Source organism: Anomalospiza imberbis, chromosome Z (genome assembly GCF_031753505.1).
Source record: "Anomalospiza imberbis isolate Cuckoo-Finch-1a 21T00152 chromosome Z, ASM3175350v1, whole genome shotgun sequence".
Classification (NCBI taxonomy): Eukaryota; Metazoa; Chordata; class Aves; order Passeriformes; family Viduidae; genus Anomalospiza; species Anomalospiza imberbis.
In genome coordinates this window covers 70,149,058-70,174,468 of record NC_089721.1, presented here as the reverse complement: position 1 = coordinate 70,174,468, position 25,411 = coordinate 70,149,058, and the positions used below count along the sequence as shown (strand labels likewise).

Sequence of the window (25,411 nt, the reverse complement as noted above, 5' to 3'; positions counted from 1 at the left end):
TATTTTATTTTTTTTTTTTTTTGTGTTTTGTTTTGTTTTGGCTTTACAGTCATTCCGCAACTGGCTGGTAATGGCAAGGCTGTGTGTTGGTGAAGTTTTTGAATGTGAATTTATTCAAATTCTGCATATCCTGGAGGCATCAGGCCAGTCTTCCTGGGGCACTACCATAAACTGAACCCTTTTTTTTTTTTTTTTTTTTTTTTTTTTTTTTGGCGAGGGAATGATGGAAATTTGTTGCGCCAGAAAAGCCAAAGCTGTGGAAGGTGACAACACATGCAGGGCCAAAGGCTACGTGGAGGAGTTGGAGGATGGAAGCACTGGCCATGTCCCATTTGCAGCCAGACAGGCTTTTGGATGGTTTCAGACAGGGAAAGCAGGGCAAACTTGGAGCCTAAACCCAGTTTAAACCCAGTTTTTTGCTGCACCATGTGTAACTGGCAGTGCAGCATGTGCCACAGCTCCCGTGTCTGAGCTCTTTGCAGCCCGCCGGCTTCTCTCATTAACTCACTTCAGCATTGCAAATCAGGGTTCTAAGGCTGGGAGGACAGGACCTGAAACCTGGGCTCACATCACACAGTGAAAGTTTTATTTTATTTAAGTTTATGTGCCCCAAGTCCTCAGTAAAGGAACAAAGCTGTGTTTGGTGTATGGTGCTGTTTACAAACAATTCAAACAAAGCTTGGGCATCTGGGCTTGCAAAGCACAAAGGTTCTGTATTGATGAAAAATGAAAAAAAAAAAGCCAAAATCACTCTTGTCCCCACCAAAATAAGTCATTGCCAGGAGCTAATTCAGAGGCTGGGAAAGCTAAGGTCCACTTCAAAGTTAATTCTGGGGTTACCCAGTGTGTAAATTCTATGAAACATGCTGGAAAAGGTCAAGATATGAGTCATTCACACCAATCCATCAATTCATTGTGGGAATCTACTGCTATAACCCTTTGGGCTAAATGACTTTCCAAAGAAATTCCATTGAAAGCAAGTCACAGGGGACTACTCTGACCTTCTATGTTTTGTTCTTCTCTTTTATTTATTTCCTTCTTTCTTTCCTGCATTTTCTACATTGCTTGTGCTCTTGATTTTACCTTCCTTTGTAGCTGTCTTGCTTTTCTCCTTCTTCTTTCTCACTTTTATTCATCCTTTCTCTCTCTCCTATATTTTGTTCCCAGTTCTTTCCTTCCTCCCTTCCAAGAGCCCTCAGTGCAATGTGGACAAAGGATGGAACCAAGGTTTGGATGTCAATCTGAGGGTTTGGTGTGACTTGGAGGGGGAACTGAGGCAAATAAAATCAGTGCAGAAATGCACAGTGAATGGCAGTGATGGACCAGGGAGATTTCCACATGCCTTGCACCAGGCAAAGGATGGAAAAGAATGGCAGTGAAGTGACAATTTCAGCATTATTCTCCTACCTTATTATATATTATTCGGGCCAACTGACTGGGAGTTTGTTGTCACAAAATCAAATGATTAATTTTTCTGGTCTCCTATCTCTGCCACCAGTTCTATCCCACTTTTATTTTTTACCCCTCCAGTCCTTATGTGTTTCTTCACCCCAAAGAAAAGCATTTTAAAGACATCAAAGGAACAAAATCTGATAAAAGTGCACTATGAGGTGTCTGCAGCTTATATGAGATCTGACAGAAAAGTATTGATAGAAACTGTCTGAGAGGAAAATTTAACTTTCAAATCTCATTTCTGGTCCCCAGACAGCATGCTTACTTTCCACAGAAAACTTAGTATTTTTTTTCCTGAGAATTTAATAATTTTAGAAGAAAAGACAATTCCAATGACATCTGAATAGGAACCATTTTATGTTACTTTCCCTCTACCAAAAAGCATGAAAGCAGTGTTTTCTGGATTGGAAATGGCCTGGAAATGGATCTAGACTCCACTGGAATTTACAATGTCAAGAAAACCCAAATTCTTGTGAAGGTTTCTGTAGGCACATGTCAGAACAAGATTTTTTATTTATTGTATTTTTGAGAAATCAAACAAGCAAGTAACAACTAAAAATCCAACCCCCAAATATTTTTATTAATATTTTTTCAACGACTTTGGTATTATGCTATTGGGAATTTTCTTTTGCAAAATGAAACATGGAGCATGAGACATCTCAATTTCTCTGGTAACCCTTATGTCTGAGATGGTAAAAATCATTGATATACATATGGCCACGATATATTTAATATCTGATGTGCAGGGAAGTGAAGGCTGGCATCTCCCTGACTCTGCTTTACACTCTGAAACCCAGCAGGATGAAAAGTCAATTAGTTTTCTACTCCTGTAAAAAAAAGCTCTTGCATCACAATCTTTCTGTACTAATTTACATTTGTGCTGCATACAGCTGGAGAGTACCACATTAGGGCTAAATTAATTACTGACTCTCATTAATTTGTTTGGGGACAAATTAATTTCCTTCCCGGAATTGGGAGTGACTCCCCCTTCAACTGGAATCTGTGCTGGAAGTCCCAAAGCTCTTTGTCACATCAGCTGCTGCACCAAGCCACCAGTGCCTCTTCTCTAACTCCTCGTACCTCCTTGCATTCCCCTGCATGACAAAGACTCAAAATCTCTTCAGGATGTGGTTGAGTTCTACTAGAACACTTGAATAATGCCACCAAGAAACATCTGGAGATTTTTTTTTCTTTCTTTCCCCGCTCTGCAGATATCAAGAGCTTCCTCTGCCTTCCTGGTTCTTTCTCACCCAGCTGGCAAAGTTTTAGAGGGAGAATTTTCCAGAGGAGTTTCAGGGTAATGTATGATGATTTTTCTGCCTCTCACTTTTGGAGCAGAGACTCTACAAGGGATTTTCTCAGTCAGCTTCTCTACAAGTGCTGCCCAAAGGCTTTGAAGGGAGCCCCACTCCCGGCTTATGGCTGGTCTGCAAACACCAGGATAGGTTTTGTGGGCCTGTTTCAGTCCCTTCCAAAATCTCTGCCTTTCCAAAGACAGTAGACACCATCCTGCTGGGTTTATTGTGAGACTCAGGCTACCAGACCTGCATTATAAGTATGGCTATGTAGGCATGCAAAGCACTGTTGATGGTCAGCTAGTAGTAGGTAGTAGAAGAAGAGGAAAAGGTCTTGTGTTGCTGAACAGCTTTTTTAGTTACTCAGTTCAAAAGAGTAATCTATGAAATTAACATATTTTCCCTTTTTTTCAAGCGGAATTTTTCAGAAATTAAATTATGCGTGCCAGTAGATGGCTGGTTTAAAAATGTAAACTGAAGGAAGACCATGACCCTCCGCAGAAGTTAAATCACATTAGAGCTGAGCTGCTGACCCGTTTGCAAAAGAAAATTGCCATCCTAGGTCAAGAACGCTTGGAGATGAACCTTCTGTACTTGCAGAGCTTATTAGTGGCAGTCTGGTTCCCCAGAAATCATTATAGGTATAAGACTATCTGAATTACATTTTTTCTTAACCAGGCAATAAAAAAAAAGAAAGAAAAAAAATTATATCAACTAATATTAACAGAGATTTTTGCCCCTTTTTATCATTGTTATGAAAGTTTCTCCACCTCCAGAAATCTGGTATCTTTTAATAATATCTATTTTTGTCCATTGTCTGCTGGAAAGACAATGTGCCTAATGCCTTTTTGATGTTCCAATAACTAAATGCACCCAAATTTAGGGGTATCTTTGCTAAGATCAACTTTATTTTCTAACAATTGCCGAACATTACGTATTCGGGCAAAGTCATGATGTGAAAGCACACCTTCCGCCCCTCTCAGGCTCATATTTGCAACACACAACCAATGCTACTTTTTCAGATTTGATTTTTCTTCAACCTCTTAGGGCTGAAAGCTTGTCTGACTTCTAGTAATCTGAAAGAGGTAGGCACAATGATACAAAAAAATTTCTATGCTGCTACCCCAAATGAGACTTACAGTCAGTATCTGCTCAATTGCTTCTCATTTTATATGACAGGTAGTCAAGAACTCATTATTTGCATGGTTTTCTGTGGTCCCTTAAAAAGGGGGTTCATAATTGGAGTTTATCTTTGTTATTACACCCTGCTTTGTGACAGAAGAATTAACAGCTCTTCATTTGAGCTTCACTTTTAACAGGATTAACCAGATATTCCCATCAGGGTGGAAAACACTGGCGTCTAGTGAGAGAAATTTCAGGGAGGGACTGGAGAAACTCACAGAAGATGGGACATGGCTGGTTTGTAAATATGGTCCCTGAGATTTAAAATTCAGCTTAGGCAGTTCCTAATCCTCTGACCCTGATACAACGGATGGGCAGAGAATCCATAGGGCTTTGCAGTGGCTCTGATATTCTTTGTTCACACTGGTGGCCAGTGAAGGAAGCAGAGTTCCATTTTGGGAAATTCTCCCTTCCAACTACTCCCCTGTGTATTTATTCTTCTGAAGCCACTTTTCCTTGGGATCTGGGTTTGCACTTCTGAGTCTGGAGAATTCAGATTTATGGTATGGCCAGAAAAAAAACCCACTCCAATTACAGAATTTCTTCTTTCTTCTGAAGTTATGTGCCAGATTCTTCCTTTTGAGTCACAGCCATTGAATCTATTTTGAGCTAAGAGTGTTGCTACCCGAGGTTTTGCAAGTGACTGGACTTAATGCAGCACAGTGAGCCAGGTCCTGTCTGTTTCTACAGAAAGCACAAGGAAAACATTGACTGGATTGCATTATCTTAAATCAACATTAGACTGTGGCTAATTGTTTTGAGATATTAGTTCAGTGGTATCACACAGCAGAAGTTTAATGATTCCCATGAACACAGCACCTTGTAACTATTGAAAGGGCTGGAGACATGACAGGTGACACACTGTCCTTTTCTGCACTAGGTGTGGAAATAACTACTTTGCCACGCAGAGGACAAACCAGAAGTTGTGCAACAGCAATTAACTAAATCCTGCCTGCAGAAGAATCTGTGGACACACCTTGCTCTCTGCAACGAGATCAAAGAGCTCCAGAAATGTGTTTGCCAAGGCCCCTCCAGAGCATTATCCCCAGATCACCCGGAATGTGAGTGACATGGCAGAGGTGTTGCCTTTGCTGGCATTTTCAAACTCACATCTGAGATGTCATGCAGCTCACATTTGTGTCTTTAGAGAAATTAATTAGGCAGCGTTAGAAAGCAACAGGAGCAACCTGCTGTTTCTCAGTGGATTCAGCACGAAGCAGAACCACAACACTTTGTGTTATCTGAATAGTCCTGCTTGTCACTTCATTATTCTCTTTACTGTCTCTCAAATTTAGTTTACATTTACTGACCCGCCTTTGTCTGTTTGTTTGTTTTGAATTACAAAAGCATTCACAAAATCCTTGGCTATGCAGACATTCTTTGTGTCTCAAGACACAGCTGCCTTTTCAAAGATTCCCAGCTATTTGCCAAATAGGTAGGTCTGTATCGTGTAGATTTTTTATGTGGGCTCCAGATGTAAAGGAATCAGCTTCTGATGGGCAGCAGTTACAAAATAAAACACAGGAAACAACCTCTCTAGTAGAACAATGTGAATAAAATACTCCTAAGGTTTTACAGGACTTTACTTAAATATGTATTTTATTTCTCTGCAGATTTTATCAACACTACACATTGAGAACACTAAGCACACTACCAAAAGACAATAAGGGTAGTAGTAGGCTTTTCTAATAATTCTAAAAAACAATTTTAATTGCCATTTTAGGCTCTAGGTGTCTATAATCAACTTCTATTGATACACTGGAATGAATGGTTCCGTTGTGTTGTACCCTTTGGCTACATTTAATAGAGAATTCATGGAGGGATAGTTGGGTAGGCAAAAAAAAAAAAAAAAAAAAACAAAAAAAAAAAAAAACCAAAAAAAACCAAACAACCAACAAAAACTTGTGCTACAAGTTCAGGGTTTAATTTTGGGGGTCAACTGTACAACAAGGGAAGTTCAGGAAAGTTCAGGGAAGGGAAGTTCAGGAAATTTCGGGAAAGGGAAAGGGAAAGGAAAGGAAATTTCAGGAAAGGAAATTTCAGGAAAGGAAAGGAAATTTTATGAAAGGAAATTTCAGGAGGGGAAGGGAAGGGAAGGGAAGGCAAGGCAAGGCAAGGCAAGGCAAGGCAAGGCAAGGCAAGGCAAGGCAAGGCAAGGATTAATTTGACTAGGAGTCCTTTAAACTTAGTTACAGATTCTGCTCCTTTACAGTGCCATTAAAAAGTGCCACTTTTTAATGAAACAAAAATGAAACCCATTCTACACCCCCAGGCTCATTTCCAAAGCAGGTCATGTTCATCTACTGAAAACTCACTTCTTTTGCAACCAGGAGTGGTCAATAACATCCTTTTCTTACCTGTCACTTTTATATTCCTAATTTTCCTTTCACTTGTCCACAGATGCATCCAGACTGTTCCAGTCTGAGTCTTTCCTCTCTTCCACAGGTGTGGAATAGTCTCACACTGCAAGCTACTGGTTCCCATTCCCAATGCCAGTGGACAGAAAACAATTTTAGTGGTAAAATCCTCTAAATTCTCTGCAATTCTCTCTTGCTTTGACAAAACCTTAAATGGAAAATGCTGTCAGGTTTTGTCTTCTGTCTGTGCTTGTCTTTAGGAAGGAGATCCTTACCTTCTTAAAATATTCTTGCACAAATGTCAGCAAATCAGAGATTTATCTACAATCAATCTGCAACTTCCCATTTAGTACAAAGTGGCTCAGTTGCCCGTGACATTCGAAGAACTAATTATTTCAGGAGTTAAGCATAGGTGTTAACCCAGATAATTGCCTTATTGAAGTGTAAATTGACCAAAGTCACTTTGCAATTGTCATGATTACCAAAGCAGATCGTCACATTTAGAAAGGGAAAGTGGCAGTGACAGAAATCGTGTGCCCTCAAATAAAATCGAGTGACTTCTGATTGTGTGCTGATAAGAAACGGGACTCAGGATTCTTTAGGACAGACTCATTAAAAGATACCAAATCCCTGCAAATTTTGAAAAAAACCCAAGCACGTCTGAATACTCCTTATGTTTTCAGCACAGGTTTTTATAATTGCACAACAAAACTTTGCTCTCTTCTAAATTAAAACCTTGATGCCTGCTAACGTCTCATTCAGTGAAGCCTTTACCACTAGGAATTAAAGTGTTCATGACTTACACTCACCGACAGTGTCCCAAAAGGAGATTTTTGTTGTTTCGTTGTTTTGTTTTCAGATGTGTGAGATATGGAGCTAAGGGCAACAGTACAACGATGTTAAACATAGCCTGCAAAAATGTCTGTTAACTGAGCTTTGAGTTAGAAATTAGGAAGACAACTGTGATCAAACAGTTATTCTGCCACTCATGTTTCCCCTTCATATTCCTCCCTTCATGATATTCCATCCTTTGATATGCATTTCCCAGCAGATTAAGTAAGATTTGGCTTAAAATCAATGCAATTTAACCGGGGGGGGCAAACTGAATTAAGGTGAACCAACAAGAAAAGGCTTTAATGAAGTTTAAATATGAACTAAGTAGCTTGAAGACTGATTAACTCCTCCTGTTTCGGAGAATATTAATAAATAAATAAGAATTAAAAAAAAAAAAAAGCAGCTAAAACCAAACAAAAAGCCCCACAACGAAACCAAACTAAAACATAGGCTGCTCATGAGAAACAACACAAGCACAGTGGAAATAAATAATGAAACATCCCTGAGACCAGAGCTAATTTGAGTAATGAGATAAAATTTTGGAGTCCTTATACACAGAAGACACTGACCTTAACTTGTGCAAAGCACTAACTACAGGTGCTATTTGCCCTACATTTACCTTAATCTTCACCTTAATTAATCCACATCACTAGCAAAAGGTATAATTTGTTCTTTGATTAAACAAAAGAAAGAAAGAAAGAAAGAAACAAAAAGAAACAAACTGAAAAAACTAACAAAGATTTTTAAAGGATCAGGCCTTTTTGCAAGCAAAGAAGGCTGCCTCGTTTCTTTGCTCTAATTTTCCTCAAAATGCATTTGGCTTTTTCAGTTCTTCCAAGGTGAAGAAAGTGGTCAGATGCTTTGCTTTGTTTACAGTGCAGCACAGGAAACAGATGTGTTAGTGAACAGCAAATGGGATGCCTTCAAGTGTTCCAGACAACTGAGATATATCCATTAATAGATATATTTTTATAATGGAGGACACACGCAGGGAAGTTGATCAAAACTCAGTAATTTGCCTTAGGTTTTCTGCTGCCACTAAGAACAACATTTCCAAGAATTTCTGTGAGCAGCACGACCTTTGCAAGGGCTCAGGACAAGAATTACAGCTCTGACAGGTTTCTGTCAGGCTTTTAATTCAGGTCAAATGGAATTGTAATTTTTTTCATGTATATCTCCTCCAAAGACAAATAATATTTTTACCAAAGAAACAAGAGCAAGAAAGGAGAGAAACTGCAAAAATATACACAAAAAAATCTAATGTTTGGTTATTTCTTAAAAGAAATTGTCCATAGCAGCTTAAAAAGTATTTGTTGTATTTAGCAATTCCAAGAGCTAAGGAATGTGCAGCAGAAGATAAGGTAACATGGAAATAAAGTCTGAACCTTGCTCTATAGCTTAGTCCCTAAGTATCCAAGGATTTTCTGCCTCAAATATCTGCAATCTTGATCAATCTTCAAGTGCTTACTGGATTTAATGATATTTCATCTGACTCACCAAACTTCCTCAGGAAAGGGCTACCTTTATTTACTGGTTTTTTTTTTAAATATGTTTATATTTAGCTAAGACTAAAATTTGAACCTTATAGTTCCTTGGAGATTTTTCCACCTTTGGAAAAGTAATCTGCATTCCAGATCACCTCCAATAATAAATAATACCAGGTTACAATGCTAAAAGTTTTAATTTCTGCAAGTCAAATTTATCTGAACCTGAAGTACGTAAAACCATACATGTTCATTTGGGCAGGGAAAAATTGTGTCTCTGTCTTGTTTTATATTCAAAAAATTGCCAAAATACCAGCTCACCTGAGTTCTAATACTGTGGTAGTAACATATAGAAATACAATAGAAAGTTTTTTTTTTCCAGCTGTATGGAAATGCATGAAAGTGTCTTCCACCATGCTCACTGCATCAAAGAGTTTCATCCTTTTGTTTCCATCTCAAATATAATTTTTTTTCAGTTGAACTTTATCCTGTGTTTTGGAAAGTGATCTGTTCTTGAGGTGGAAATTCCAGGTGATGGACATTACCGCTGATTGGAAAAAAATCCCTTAGAAGAAATCTCAAATGAAATATCTGAGTTCAGATTTCTTCAGCTGAGATTGAGAACTAAAAGTCTTAAATTTTTGCATAAGAGGAAGTTCCAACCAATCTTAAATACAATAGTATGGGGATGGGATGTTAAGCACCAAATCTTTAACGGATTTTTTTTTTTTTCTTTTTGGTAAAAGAAGAATCATATTAGACACACCTTTAAAGAAAGTTTAAGTGTGAGGAAAATAATGAACATTTTCCAAATGCCTTTCCACAAAGTTATCAATCATTGCAAAAAGGAAAACTGTCACTAAAGAAAACCTTGTTATAGGCTAAAAACAAACCCAACAAAAGCAACAAAAAAACCCCTACCGTCCTTTGACAGGTTGTTTTAGTAGTTGTTCTCATTTATAATTTACATTTAAATTTAATTTTTCTATCACCAACTGCCAGCTAATAATTTCTCTCCTTGCTTCAGAGTCAGGAAACCTCTTCTATCAGGCCCTGTAGGTACTATTTCAGATTGTAATCAAGTCATATTTAAGATTCTCTTGTTTTAGCAACCACAGCTCTAAATCCAGTCTTTTACCAGAGGAAAAACTTTAAAGAATGTCAATTCTTCTCTTTAAAAGAGATTAAATGTGGTTTTGAGAATTTTAGTCGAGGAATCAGTGAAAAATTCACTGAGGTTCTTTTGGCACCGTTTCACTAAAATCTGTAGATAATTATCTTCACTTTTAAACCAAGCTCTTCTCTGTGTAGAGAATGTGATAATTCTTAATCTGCACTTAAAATATCTGTTTACACAGCCTCCAGAGTGATGGTACCATGCTTAGAAGATGAACTAAACCTTTCATTATCCCTAATAAAGCAAGAATCTGTTTAAAGAAGACCTGTTGTGGTGTCTCACTGCACTGTGGAAGGAAACAAAAGAAAAAAAAAGATAATTTTTTAAAGTAAGTTTGACAGGAAAAACATGTTCAGCAAAGAAGTGTCTCTTATTTAAAGAGCTCAAATTCTGAACAGACTGCTACTAGTATTTTCAGATTTAATTTTCTGGTGTTTCACCTTTCTTCTATAAATATCAAAGTTGTCTCCTTTAAATACTGTTTCAAACTGGTTATAAGAAAAGCTTTGTCTCTTGCAGTTCATGAGTTAGGGGAAAAGCACACTTAATCAAACTGCTTCTGGTCTGTTTTTCTTGTTAACTCCTGTTTCATGCTAGGATTACCAGGGAGATAAAAAGTGGAACTCCTTCCTGCAGCATAATTTCTATGCTTTATAGAAATATGGAACTATACTTGTATAGAACTGGGTAGCAAAAAATTTTTGCTTGGCTTGTGTGTGCAGCTTTGCCTTGCTTGTTTAAACTGCCTTTATTTTGATCCATTCATCTTGATTTTTCTCTTCTGATTTGCTTCTCCTTCCGCCTTACTGAGGGTGGGTGGGGTTGGGACTAAGAGGAGGGCTGGTGAGTTGTTGGTTACTCATGTACATGGTGAGAGAACTCATGGAGAGTCATTTGCCGTCCTCTGACTCTGCAATTGACTTTGCCATGCTCTGTGAGCCCACACAAGAAGAAAAATATCCATTAATAGCTCAGATTTAACCGCCCAAGCCCTCTCCCTGTGGGATGCTGAGACCTGGCCACGCCAAATGCCTGCCACTCACCCTCACCTAGGCAGGTTTGTCTCCTGCACCATGCCATTTGCACAAAGCTGGTCAAAAACGCACCACCAAACAAGCATGGACTGGTTTGAATCGCGGCAGGGTAATAACAAGTCTAATTTACCCAGAATCAGGATGTGGAAGTAGCTGTGGTGGTCAAGAGTTTGGTCTGAAACAATGGACAAGGAAATGTGCACTGCCTGAGGTTCACAGCAAAACTGAGGCACATGCAAGAGAAATGGCTCTGTGCAGGGGTGTAAAAATGTCCAATGGCAGTACTGGAAGAACAGCAGTGCACACCAAGCACATGGCTTTTCTAAGACATTTATTGCTCTCTCCCATTACCTCACTGTCTTGCTGAAATTCAGCTTGGCCCCTCAGGACTCGGAGAGACCTTGCCAAGGGTGAAGCACTCCAAGTGCTGAGAGCACGGCCTCTCACTGTGACAGTACCCAGAGAAGCACTGAGGACCAAAATCCCATTTCCTCCCCTCTGCAGAGTGTTACATGCCTTTCCCCCTCACCCCAGCTCTGGCTGCTGAAAGTGATGATAACCCACAAACCTACTATTGCTGTGCTGAATTTGCAGATTCCTGGGTTTGGATGTTGTCTTTTTTTTTTTTTTTTTTTTTTTTTTTTTTTCCCTCTGTTTTGTTTGATTTATAGCTTTGCAGCACTATTAGAAGCCTCGCAGCCTGTTTTCTGGAGGGCTCTGAACGCATTTCTGGTGTCCCTCAGATCTCTAAAAGGACAGCTCATGATAAGGCTGCAATGCCTTCTGCCTCTTATAGTCTCACCAGTTCTGGCAATGCACTTTTCCTTTCCCAAGAGATCAGTAATAGATCAGATTCTGTCCTTTCTTGCTTTATGCTTAGAAGAATTTCTTGCTCAGTTGCTGGGGGCCGTATTCCTCTATATTCCTCTATATTCCTCTATAATGTTTTTCCTGGGAGCTAAATCACTCTGATACCATTCCAATTACCTGTGCCCCTGGAAGAATTAATGTGTAGAACAGTAAATAATCATTGGTCAATGGAAACTCCTAACATGGTAGGAAATAGTTAATGCCTTGTGAATTCATGGCAGGGCAAAGAACAAAAATTACCTCGGGAGTATTGCCAAGTGGCTGGAAGTAGATGGAAATTTTGCAGGTTTTGAAGTCACTTTACGTTTTGTTTGTCTCTTCTTTCTAGGCTTTTGATTTGGCTTTAGTTCCTTTTTTTTTGTTGTTGTTGTTGATTTAAAAAAAACATATTATTTATTCTTTTTATTAAATATACACTAATTTACACATTATACTTATCTATTCATCTTTCTAAATCAAGAAAAACCTTTGAAGGTTTTCAAGGTTTTCTAAACCTTGAAAAACCTTTCTTCTTTCTTGAATGTAATTTTTCTTCAGGAAACTCCCTTCCCTTCCCTTCCCTTCCCTTCCCTTCCCTTCCCTTCCCTTCCCTTCCCTTCCCTTCCCTTCCCTTCCCTTCCCTTCCCTTCCCTTCCCTTCCCTTCCCTTCCCTTCCCTTCCCTTCCCTTCCCTTCCCTTCCCTTCCCTTCCCTTCCCTTCCCTTCCCTTCCCTTCCCTTCCCTTCCCTTCCCTTCCCTTCCCTTCCCTTCCCTTCCCTTCCCTTCCCTTCCCTTCCCTTCCCTTCCCTTCCCTTCCCTTCCCTTCCCTTCCCTTCCCTTCCCTTCCCTTCCCTTCCCTTCCCTTCCCTTCCCTTCCCTTCCCTCCTGCCTTTCTCAACTGCAGCAAAAAGCTTTGTTTTGTTTTCTTTTCTTATTATTATTTTACTTTTCATTCTCTTTCTTTTCTCTTTACTTCTCCCTTTTCTGTATTTTGTACACAATAGATCCCCAGAAAACCCAGCATATTTTACAATAACTGTTAATAACTGCATATTTTCTGCTGATATAGAAAAAAAGGGATTAGTATGGATTGTAAACTTCAAAATGCTGGTGATGATTTTTCCTGTATTTACTTACTCTGATACTTACCTCCAGGAATGAGCATGAAGTAAGACACAATTTCTCCCAACTGCAAAAAGATTTTTTGTCAACACTTTTAAATTCTGTCCATGCTTGTATTCCTGAGAGCAGACATGAATTATTTTATTTCTTTGCTTCTCATCCCAAGGTAAATCATGAATGGATAAATGGGTTCAAAGAAAGTGAAAAAAACATTTAGGATGTGAATAAACAAAGGGTTTATGCTAGGGGAAGCTCGGGAATGGAAGAGCCATCCAGGATAAAAGCAGCTGTGCTATGCTTTGAGCCTTGATGAACTGCATGGCGCTTTTCGCTGTCACATCAGTTCTTCCTCTGAAATTCGTCTCCTGCTTCCAGGCCCTTACAGCTGTGGCAGACCTTAAACCTTCTAGAAAGAAGAAAATCCAGGAAAATGTGAAAAATGGACAGGTGCTCCACAGACTGGCACAGTCCTAATCCAGTTGCTGAGCTCAAACTGGTGTGAGAGAAAGCTGATACAGCTGAAATTTTTGCAAAGTGGATGTGGGCACACAGCACCAGGTGATGTGGGATCCTGGGGGAGCCCCACCCACAAATAGCAGAATAGAAACACTGCAGAAAATCTTAGCTGCAGGTTGGAGAGCGACACTGCTCCCCTTGCTGCTCAGGATTTTGTAACCCACAGCTTAAAAAGCACAAAAACACGCTGTAAATTTTACAGGCAGCGTGGTGATATCCAAGCACTGAGCATCCTCGTGGGACCCTGACACGACCCACTCCCAAACACTGGACTAAAAAGGTTGGCTTGCAGCCTAGAGAAATGAAATGCTAAGCACTTGACTCGAAATTGCATGCTGTGTCAGTCACAGGGTTAGGAAGAAAAGACAGTTTTACCAAATCCCAGCTGCCAAGGAAAAGAAATGCCTCCAAAAGAGACATAATATAGAGGGCAGGCCTGTGCTGAAGATTGGTGCTCCCCCCAAACAAAACTCTGTGATAATAACACCTGAAAAATCTCCAGCTGTTTATATGAAGCATGAAAAATCTTCATGAGAGGCCAGATAAAGTATTTCACAGAACACTTGATATTCCCTAAACCTGGCTGTTAGCAAGACCCCTGCTGGAAATCATAAGGGTTCCTAATCTACCCTAGATTCTGTTCACCCCAGGGAGGTTTCATTCTAGGTGAAAAGCAATACAAATGTTCTCAACAATCAATCCTCAGCAATCTCTTTGGACTTTCTAAGCCTTCTGCAAATTTTTTTTCTGTGTTAAAAAAAAAGAAAAAAAAAAAAAAAAAAGAAAAAAAAAGAAAGAAAAGAGTTCATGCAAAAACTGGCCAAAAGATACAGCTCAGTTGATGGACATTTTTAAGCTCCTACAATAAGCAGCATTGGCAAAATTCCTACAGCTGCAAGGGACCACTGCGTATCTGGATCATGATAAACTGGTTTTACTCTGGAGTGATGGAGAAGTTTCACATGCCAGCTTAGCCTAGAGGCTGTGGTGTTTGAAAGAGGGGAAGAAAGAAAGAAAAAAAAAATCAACTGCATAAAGAGGCCCACAACAGGTTTGGAGCTTGGGAAGTTTTTTGTTTAGGAGTTTGTGCACTGCACAGAACCAAGGGCAAAAATGTCTTAAAGACATCTTTCCATTCTCAGAAGTCTGGGTGCATGCAACTTGAAAGTGACACAGGAGCCCACATTAACCTGGGTCCATTAGAATTCACTGTGAACAAAAGGCATGCTGTAATTTCTGTGCTCTGTTTTAACACTGCTAATTTATTCTCAGTGTTGGCTTGACTGAGGCTATGATAAATAGGCATTACCATTCCCCACCAAGAGTTAAAAAATAATATAAATAAAATAAAATAAAATAAAATAAAATAAAATAAAATAAAACATGCATTTATGTACATATATTTGTATTTATATCTACTAATACATAGATCTACACTTCCATTCCTGCACCTTCTTGTTCTTGACCCATTGTTTGTACTTCATCCTTCAAGCCATCTTATGGGAAGATAAAAAAAATTTGGCCTGAAAAATTATAGACAGCTTAAAAAATATGTTTGTATCCCGAAAAACATCCCAAGGTACTTTCCAAGGTTTTCCTTATGAATACAGAAAATTTAAAACCTCAAACCTTGTGCTTTGAGGTTGCAGCTTCCTTGACTGAATTTTTCACACTGCATACACAGAAAGCATATGCATTTTCATTCAATAAATTACTTGGCTTTAAAAGTATTCCAAATTATATCCCACAATATATTTTGGGAGGATAATAAAGTGCCCTACCAAAGTTTGTTTTTTTTTTTTTTAATTATCAAGATCTAACATCATCACAAAATTTGTATATTGCAGTATTTCTAAGCAGAGAGGGACAAGTGGGTAATATTTAGCTAAGCCAATAAGAGTGTTTTCAATTAACTAGATCACCATGTTTCTTCTCTTATTTATTTATTTATTTATTCTTCTCTTTTATATATATATATATATATATTTATATGCATAAAGACAAACACATACACACACATATATATATACATATATATAAAACAAAACCAAACGTCCAGCAGAATAAAATACAGTCCAAAATAATTAGATATTTTTTGTAACTATTTAGATTCACCACAGTAAGCTGGTGAAGCTTTCACCTTCACGCTCTGGTTCTTGCTGGTAAAAAAATTATTTACCAGAGATGTATTGTTGAAGGGCTCCCATGCCTGCAAAAATGAATCTGAAATTTCACAGGAAAAGCTTCACTTTATTTTGGTTACAGCTGAAAAAGCCAAGAAATGTGGCCCTGGCATGAAAATGTCTGCCCATATCCCTGCAGGAACCATCCAACTCACGGCTGGCTATCACTTGAAAGGCAAAAATAAGTTGACTTTTCCTTCCTTCACATGGGCTCTACCATGCCTGTTCTTGCCAGGGGCACGGCGAGGCTCCACTCAGCTTGGCTCCTGTTCTGCACTGTTGCACTCACCCAACAAAAAAAGGCACCACAGCCGTTCTATCACTGAGTCACTCCTTGGCTGGATGTTGGCATGGACATGTCTTCCTTGAGCAGGTGCTGACAGACCTGAACTCATTCTACCTGCCTTCCTCCTCATTCCTGCCTGGGTGAAAGCCAGGTCCACTCTAGGAACTATTTTATAGCCTTTGTAAAAATTATTTTATTTTTTTTTTCTGTAGATAATAGGCACTGCCTGCAGGTCTTGGCAGGGAAAGTTATCATAAGGTTGAGAAATTCTCCAGGCAATGGGCAAAGCCAGTTGTGACACAGATAGGGCATCTTCTGAGCTTAAACTGAGACAGGACAGAGGTGCTTCCAATGCCAGGAATTCCCTGTGGAGCTTCACAGCTCCTGCAGTTTCTCTCAGCTCTGTGCATCACACAAACCATAGTGAATACACTCATTAGGTCAGCCTTTCTCCAAAGCTGTGTGGCATCCAAAAGTGCCCTGAAAGCTGCTGGGGCTTTGTGGTTTTGAGCTCCTAGGAGGCAATGTCTCCTTGAACAACTCCCACTGTCACAACCTGCCACATTTCTTAGGAGGCCCTTTTGGGAAGGGTGTTTTGGTTTGCAGGTGGCACACAGGCTGTCATAAAAGCACCCCAAAGCGCTTGCATCCTGTGGGTGTAAAAAGGAACCATTAAATGGGGTGGTAATGCCTCATTAGAGAGTCCCTGGCTGTCCCCTGAGCATATTGTGGTGTGGTGAGGGGAGGCAAAGTCACCTACTTGTTAAACACAGTGACAGTCCTGCCTTTTGTGTTATTTAGTTATTATCCCTCATAATTTATTTCTTTGTCTGCTCTCTGTCCCACTGGAAAATGGTAGAAAATAAAAACCAGAAGGAAAAGAAGCTTGTGCCCTTATTTGACCGCGCACAGCATGCATTCAGTTTTGAATTAAAGGAATACTTCTTATGTCCAATAACAAGTGGGAAAACCAATGGTTTTTAAGCAGCTTGAGACAAAGGTGGCAGTTTATCTCTGACTCCAGGAATGAAACTTTTTGAAAACACTTTAAAAATATTATCCATTTTAACTGCAATATCTGTCAGGTGATTGGGTTATGGCCCTTCTACAGCTTGTACATTGACGAGTTTCACACATGGGAAATTGCATATCTTCAAGTACATTTAAAACCAGTGGCCTGTTGCTGTCACACAATGCCTGCTCAGGCTGCAGAGGAAAAATCCCTAAAACTTGTATTTTGTGTAAAATTCAACCATTTATGTGAAGGAGCATGGGTTAATACATATGTGCATGGGATGAAATTCAGATCCCTTTTATCAGCACTTGGTTGCAGGAGGTAAAGGAGGAGTGTTAGAGGCACCAAGCTTTTTCTTATCCCAAAACAAGGCAGGTGTTTCACTGGGCACCACAGGGTAAGGTTTTCCTCTCTGCCTTGACACTGTTTTAGTCAAGCAGCAGATTCTGCAGCACCTATTTCCCAGGGGAGGGATATGACCCAAAGTGTGGAGCATTCAGGAAATTCACAGGGCCAAGAGCTCCACGCTGAGCCAGTTCAGGTGGAGCTCATACACTCAGACCGACCTGAGATGTGCAGTTAGCTCCGAGATCTGCACAAACTAACATCTGCTGCCTCCCCCCCCCCCCCCCTTTTTTTTTTTTTTTTCCCCATGATATCACTCTAAATCATTACTGGAAGTTGACTTGCAGCATGTCTGGCTGCTCCTGTGAAAGACAAGATTTTTTCTAAATACAGGTGAATGTAGAGGACAGAGTCTCCTCCAACTTAGTGAGCTGCAGCAACTCCAAAACCTAAAGAATATAGTGTGGGTCTCCCCTGTGTGGAAGGCAGAGGATGTTGTTTTCAAAGCACACTCCATTTCCACTCCACAGACCCACAGATGCCCTCCAGGATCTGACCCTGGCTGGCTTCTCTTTGTGTTCTGCACTCTGCAGATGCTCGTGATGCATTTACAGGAAGAGGAAAGCACCAACGGGAGAAGCACCGAAGATGGAGCCTCAGGCAAACACATTATGTTGATAAGCATGATTTTCTTTGCCTTTTTTTTTTTTTTTCCCTGCTTTAATTCATGTATTCAAACATATTTGTACATAAATTCCCTCAGACACACACTCAGTATATAGTTTATTTCTGTGGGTCACTGTGACTAGGAAAGTGACTTTCATACGTCTCGCTTGATTAAATACAGACAAATTTGGCTTAAATACACTGAAAAAAAATGGAATATTTTTAGGAAAAAAAAAGTACCATTTCTAAATTACAAATTTTCCATTTTTTCATGTCTACACTAGAAAGCAAAGAAAGAGTGAGGATTGCCCAAGTTTTTAATTTGAAGTTTTGAAGGGACTATCACAAACGCTCCATGTGAGATAGTGGACAGCTTTTCCTGCACACATTTTCTCCAGCCTTCCATAGAAAAAGTATCTGTGGATGTTCATGAGCTTCTCTTCTCTGGAAAACTGTTCCAATATTTGTTTAAATAATATTCAATTGGTTTTATTCCCCCCCTTAAGTGTTTTCACTGCCTATTTATTAATCACTTTCATGTTTTTAACAATCTCACATGAAGAAAAATTCTCACAAATATGTGATTGCCAGAGATCTAAGAGGCTGTAGCTGATTCTTTATGCTGGAGACACGAGACAAAACATTCAGGTTTTTTAGGATGTCAGTCAGGCACATCATCCTGTTTTGACTGTAGCAGCCTATTTTTGTGGAAGGGCTCAGGAGGAGCTCTCTGATGCCAGGCAAGTTGTTTGATGTGCACAACGCCCCGTGGTTTGTACATTTTGAATATTTTGATTATGAGTCCCTAGGCATGGTGCCAGTGGCACAAGTGATGCTTGGCCTGTGCCATTCTTAGTGCTCCTACATTTACCTGGGTCCATGCAGAGTCACAAAAATAAAATCTCAATAAAGAGACAATCACAAGATAAAGAGCAAGCTCTCTAAATGTGTATTTTTTTTATTGTGTAAACATCCTTCTGTGATATTATTTGTGTTTTGGAGTTGTTACAACTCACTGAGTTGGTTTTCTCATGGGATAACTTCTTCAAAGCTCTGTGTGAGGCAGTGCCGGGAGTGATGGAAGCAGGAGGAGACTGTCCCCTATTTTCACCTGTATTTAGAAAAGATTTTGTCTTTCACAGGAGCAGCCAGACATGCTATAAAGCGAACTCCCATCAATGATTTACAGTGATAACACCGAACACTCCATATTATAATAGAATAGTCTGTATAAACATGATTAAATGATCCCATATCACATGTTGTCACTGATTAGCATATCGGGTTACTGTGAAATTTTTGCTGCTATTTTGGATTATTTTTAAAGACGCTAACACACAAAGATAACTGCAGAGCTGGGCTTCCCTCACAGCTATTCCAGGATTGTACCTCAGTACCTCATTCAGAAAAAACCTTGTGGTTCATGTTTCACCAATAATTGCATATTATTTATTGTGTCTTAGGATCACTTTTGAAGACATATCCCTAGAAATAATCTCTACTGGAAGACTTGGGTGTACCTTACATCACAATAAAGCGAGATTTTTATTAAAAACCCCAAACCCCTCTTTTAAAAAACAGCACATGGGATGGTTTTTGCTTTGTGTGGAGGGAGCCCCACTCTGCTCTGACACAGAGAGCTGTGGCCCCTGCTTTGCACAGGTTGTTCCTCTCCAGACCAAGAATGTGTCAGAGGGATTTGACTTTCCCACCAGTGGGTGAAGCTCTTAGTCACCAGCCCAAACAAAAGGGGAGGCAGCACTCTGACATTTCTGAAGAGAAAACAGAGGGGTTAATCTGCAGGTTGGAGGTAAATCCTTCTGCCAAGGTTTTCATTTTGTTTAGGTTCTGCACCTTGGTTTGCTGTCGGTGCCTCTCTTGCCCACTCTTAAGGAGAGATAGTGTGCACTATTATGCTCAGATAAATTAAACCAGCAGGAGAACGAGCACTCCATAGGATTAGCCTTGGGAAAGAATGACTAAAGCCCGGCTTTGCTCCAAAAGCTTAAAGTGCTCCCACTGCCTCGGAGATACTGGCTCGTACCTGTTACATGCTTGCAGCACAGGCTGCCTGTCTGTTTCTGAGCTGTAAAATGCCACACAATGGACACTTAACCCATTGTGCATTAAATTAAGACTTTGCAGGATCTGTCAGAAATGGTAGTTTTCATATAATACAGATAAGTGTGTACAGACAGACAGAAGAGAGGGACTAGGGTGTTAAGAATGTTTCTAGCAGCTCAGTTAGCCTGTGTAGAGGGACCAGCATCTTCACCAGGCAGGGCTGGGGGATGTCAGAGTGGCCTGGATGGAATTTTGTGTCTAACCTCACTAATTTGTTCTGTGGCCTCTCCAAAATGAGGAGATGCTATGTGTGTACTTACTGTGACAGCATCAACTCACCTGATAAGAATTCAGGCCATCAATAGATACCCAGAATTTAAGTGAAGTCACTGATGTTTTAAGGATTCTTTCTTGTAAACCCAGTTGAATCTGTCCCTTTTTCTCCAAGCAGATTCTAGGTCAAAGAGCTCTTTGTCTTTTCCATGAGCTCTTTTTCTTTCCCTTCTCCTCTTAAAATCCCCTTCCACGCAGACTGCTGCACTCGGAGCATGCTTGTGTTCCTTTCCATGCAAAGTTTAATCCCCTTTTTGGCTGTGATCAAAAGCTGTCATCAAAATTATCTCTCCTTCTCCCATGCTGGATTCAGGGTTATGTTTACTGCTCTGAATCTGGGCTCAGACAGTGATGTACCAGAGAAATCTTTGCTAAGTGAGAAATCCAGCTTGTGTGGGCAACTCAGAGAGCAGCAGCAGCCTTCATTTAGGCTGTGGAAGAGCTGCCCTTCCAGGCTTTTCTCCATGGTGGTAGTCTGGAGAAAGGAGAAAAACCTTAAGCCAAAGAATGGATGAATCAGGTGTTCACAGTTTAAAAGCAATCCCTCTGAGGTCTTTCAGAGGGAGAATGCAGGTAGGCTCAGGAGGAATGTAAAATGTAAACATGAACACAAAAGACAGCAGAGAAAAGAAAATTTCACAGGTCAGGACTCAATTTTAAAAAAGGAAAAAAAAGTGTCCACACAGGATGTAGGAACTTGCCACAGAAACCATCTTCAGGTACCCTCATCTCACAAGGATATCTGAACCTAAAAAGAGACTATAAACAGGAAACAGGAACAACAAAAATGTGTAAATGCTGTGTCAGTTTACCCATCTCATATTTCTTCCATTGGTGAAATATGCAACTATACTGAGAAACCTTTGAAAGCCATGCATCTTGACAAATTTGTTCTGTATTACACAGTAAACTCACAAAGCAGAAGCTCTAGGGCTTACGGCACTGCTGCTAGCCTGGAGCGAGGAGATTGTGCATCTCATGAAGAAGGGATTTTGAAGATGGAATTTCCTGGAAAAAGCATGCTGGAGTGGCAGGAAAGAGAGAAAATGGTGTCTTAGAGCCGTTTTTTTTTTTTTTTTTTGGTTTTTTTTTTTTTTTTTTTTTTTTTTTTTTTTTTTTTTTTTAATGAAATTACACATTTCTGCCTTCAATAATTCTGTTTGATCCAGGGGAAATGTCTTCCATCAGATATCCGATGCCCATGCTGAGGCTGTGACTGTGGAATCTGATCTGAAGAGCTGACCTGTATTTTGAAGGGCATCAGCAAGGACAGACCCCACTCCTTCAAAGGGATTGAGGAAATCCCAGAGCTGTAAAAGCCTCAATGCAGGGTCCAGTGGCAGAAGTGGGGCTGGGAGTTTTCTCACTGAGAAGAAATGCATGATACCTCATCACAGTGCCTTGCAAGGCTTTGCTCCCTCTCTCTGCATCACTCTAAAAGGGCTTCTGATTAAAGAAAAAAATTTAAACACTCCTTTTAAGCACCTCCCTTCTCCACTGTCCTGTACATCTTACCTTATATATTAATATCTGTTATTAAGTGCCTGCTCTTTTCATGGAAACAATATCATCATTTACTCTGAGACTGGCTTTTACCACCTGAAAAAAAACCAACCCAATCTGCCACATTCCTGCTTTTAGAACCTACAGCTAAAGAACAGATTTAACCCATGAGCAAAATAATACACATTTAAATATGGACTTTGCAAGGCAGCCCCTGTTTCAGTCCAGGAATTTTTCACATGGCTGCTTGTTCAGCACACAAAGAATAGGATCTTCCCAAGTCTGTCTCTCAGGAGTATTGGGGAAGTACAAGACAGGCTGATGGTCAATCCTTACACCCTTTCCCATCCAGAGCAGGGACTTCCATGTAAACCTGAGCTGCAGCTTTACCTCATAAAGGATGAAAGGTGAATTTGATGATCTGCCACAGTTCTTGAGCTCTGTGGCCTTTTAAGCTTACTCTAAAGCCATAACTCTGGAGTGTCTAAGTCTGCTCTTCACCCCCCAGCCCACAGTTTCTTCCATTCCCCCCCAAAAAATGTAGAAGTCAATTAATCACTTTCATAATCAGCTGTGAAAACCAAGTTTTATCCATTAGCTCATTGCTCATCCTCAAACCCCTCACTTTTCATAACTTCCTGAATTCCTTAAAATAATTTATTCTTCAAACAGAGCACACACCAGCTAAGTAAGGGGAAGAGTTCTCCTACTTGCTTTCAACACGATGTTCTAGAGTGACAGACTCACCCTTCTGACACTTAGGGCAGCTGCAAGCCAAGACTGGGCCAAGGAAAGGGGCAAAAGAGAGACAATGCGTTGCAGAAGGCAAAGTCACATCCCAGGAAGGGGAATGTCCTCATGCCTTGCTAGTTCCCAAGAATTAGCATGCTTCTACTGTCCCTTCCCTCTCTGGCTGAACTCAGGCACCTCAGTGCCTGAAATTGTCTCGTTTGTCACAGGTAGTTGAAATTCATTAAATTTGGGTTGAAATCCTGACCTTATCACAGATTTTTGGAGGTTTTTTTTGTTATGACCTAGGGCATGTCTTGTAATTTTCACTTCTCTCATGGCCATGAGGTTTTCAGGATGCATTCATGCAGAGGTTTTGCATAGCTTCCTTGGCCCTGATTGTAGGGTGTACATTAAAAATACACTGCCACAAAAGTGACAACCATACTCTGCTTTCTTTCCTGACTTACTAATTTTCCAGCTTTCTTTCCGCAGAGACTCACAGCATGAAGATTTGGGCAGAAAACAACCATCTGTCAAACAGGAATAGCTTAGTCCAGCAATCTGACCTGCTTCACCACATCACCAACAAAAAAGGTTTGCAGTTACACTGGAGTTTTGTTTAGAACAAACTCGTAACAAACACTTCATTTTAAACGTTGAGAAAATCGGTTCTTGGCCAGAAGAGGGCATTTGACTTCAAGACTTGGGCTCATGGCTGTGGGCTCCTCGTCTCAAAATAAATAAAACCTAACAAACAAACAAGCAAACCCATTCTACACCACTAAAATTTCAGACCATTTGTGGTTCCTACTGTGCTGTGACAAATTTAACAAGTTTAAACTTTTCAGACAAAGCTCCCCCTGAAGCCAGCAGAGGCTGAGAACATGGCAATGAAATGAAGTTACTGATTCATCCTTCCCTGAATTAACACTTCCTACTTTCTAGCACCAAGATAAGCATGAGCTTTACTCAGACATCATTCACGGAAAAGTACCACCTACAAATGATCTTTTTTGTCCCAGGATACAGGGAGTTACTTGATGGTCTGAGCTGGTGCAGTTACTCCTTTTTAACTCTTTTTGTTCTTTGTTAAAATCTTTGAAGTTGTGAGCACACAGGGGTTTCATGCAATATTAAAGCATAAATTGGGGGATGTTCACACCCTCGTAGTGGTCTCTTATCCTTCTAAATCATTGCAGCAATTAATAACAAGTAAAAGACCCCAGCTGTGTGAATATGGCATTCCACAGTGTTGACAGTGAGCAGAAGAAAGATACACTCACTGAAAATTGTGGAATTTTGAGGTCTTAATTTAAAGCAATGGGAGGTACCAAACAGGGGAAATACTCCTCTGTGGCTGAAAGGTCAAGAGTGTGGGTAAATTGCAGATTTGAGTGAAATTACAAATCCAAAGAAATTCTGGAGCTGCCAAAACTTTATGTTTCATGATGTCACATCAACTTTCCTGTTCTGCTTCTTTCTTGAAGACACTGAAATTCCCAGCTTTGTTACCTTTTTTAAGGAAAAAAAAATCCCTTCTCTGATTTTCAATGCCAATAAGTATATCAGCATTACAAGAAATTTGAAACATGATTTGGGTCCTATTGATGCAAAAAAACCACAGAAATATTTTTGATCCCCTCCAAAGTTTTCATATTCTCTTTGCTCAAGTTGTATGAACTGGAATTGTCCCAGATAAAATTGGTAACAGCAAAAACAAATAAATCTGCTCCCACTTCCCTTAGCTACGTATTTTCAATTTAAAGTTTTTATGAATACTTACAGCTCAATTGTCCTTGACCTCAGCAAAGACTTCAATTTTATGCCACTCCCAGAAGAAATTCCAGCCTTGAATATGTTAGGATGTCCTGCATGGCTGAAACAGAGTCAGGTCAGCTGCAGCTTAGGCAGTGACAGCAAAAAGTAGATTAAGCCAAAAGCAGACCCAGGAGAGCAAAAGGGGAAATATGAAGGTGTTGGTAACATAGGAGTTCAGGGTCAGGTTTCTTGCAAAAATTTATTTACCAAATGGGTTTAGGACAAGCTGGGTTACCTTTCCAGGTGATATCTGAAGCAAAGGCTGTGAATTCAGCATTTTATAACAGATCCATATTTTTCTCTTGAGGTTGGTATAGATACGCACATGTGCCTGTGAATAATAGGAATTAAATGTCAGACATATGTTAGCATTGGGAAAACCAGAACAGCAATGAATGCAGCAGCCCATTAGGGAGATCAACACTTTGGTTTCAGCGTGACACAGAGAATTCCCTGACACCACAGACCAACTTTGCCAAGTGCGGATGAGTGGGTGGAACTGGCAGCTGAAACAGCTGGACCTGAAGTAGGACAGGCAATATTGCAAATAAGGAAACCCAATCACATGAGATGATGATGATGATGATGATGATGATGATGATGGTGATGATGATGGCAGGACACTTCAAGCATTCCATCAATGTGGAATTTTCAGCTGGAGCTGGCATGCCTTCCCCAGGGAAAAAAAAAAAACAGAAAAAAAAAAAAAAAAAAAACCACAAAAACAAACAAACACTTGCTCAGTCACCAATGGCCAGAGAATGAGGTGGAGTCACCTGGAGAAATCTCTGTGGGTTGCCTCCTAAAAGGAGCCAAAGTCCATTCCTGTAATGGCTTGCTGCTGGCCTAGGTGCCACTACAGGAGCTCTTCCTCTAGGAAAATGAGCAGTACAAGCATCTGGAAATTTGTGGTGCCTCTTGGAATAACAGGGAAGTCAGCTCATTAGCAGATAAAGCAATGTCCTGGTTAGTCAGGACAAACAGTGTTTGGGGAATGCTTTCTTTAATAATTGTGGGCAAACAGATTCCCCTTGCACACCACAGCATTGCTTCAGCCCTTGGCCATCGCTTTCATTATCAAATTTTTCACTTTTATTTTATGGGTGGGGTGTGGAAACTCCACCACAGAGCACTACCAGAGGTATCAGTTACACCTTCACATCCT

The 25,411-nt window shown here is 40.0% G+C and overlaps 1 long non-coding RNA gene across 1 annotated transcript; it reads right to left on the bottom strand.

Annotated features, from left to right (window-relative positions):
* Positions 1-20,285: 20,285 nt before the first annotated feature.
* Positions 20,286-24,842, bottom strand: LOC137465189 (uncharacterized). The gene is made up of 3 exons (XR_010994587.1): positions 24,572-24,842; positions 24,212-24,296; positions 20,286-20,668 (listed from the first exon to the last, which is right to left on the bottom strand). It is a non-coding gene; the product is annotated as an uncharacterized lncRNA (long non-coding RNA).
* Positions 24,843-25,411: the final 569 nt, after the last annotated feature.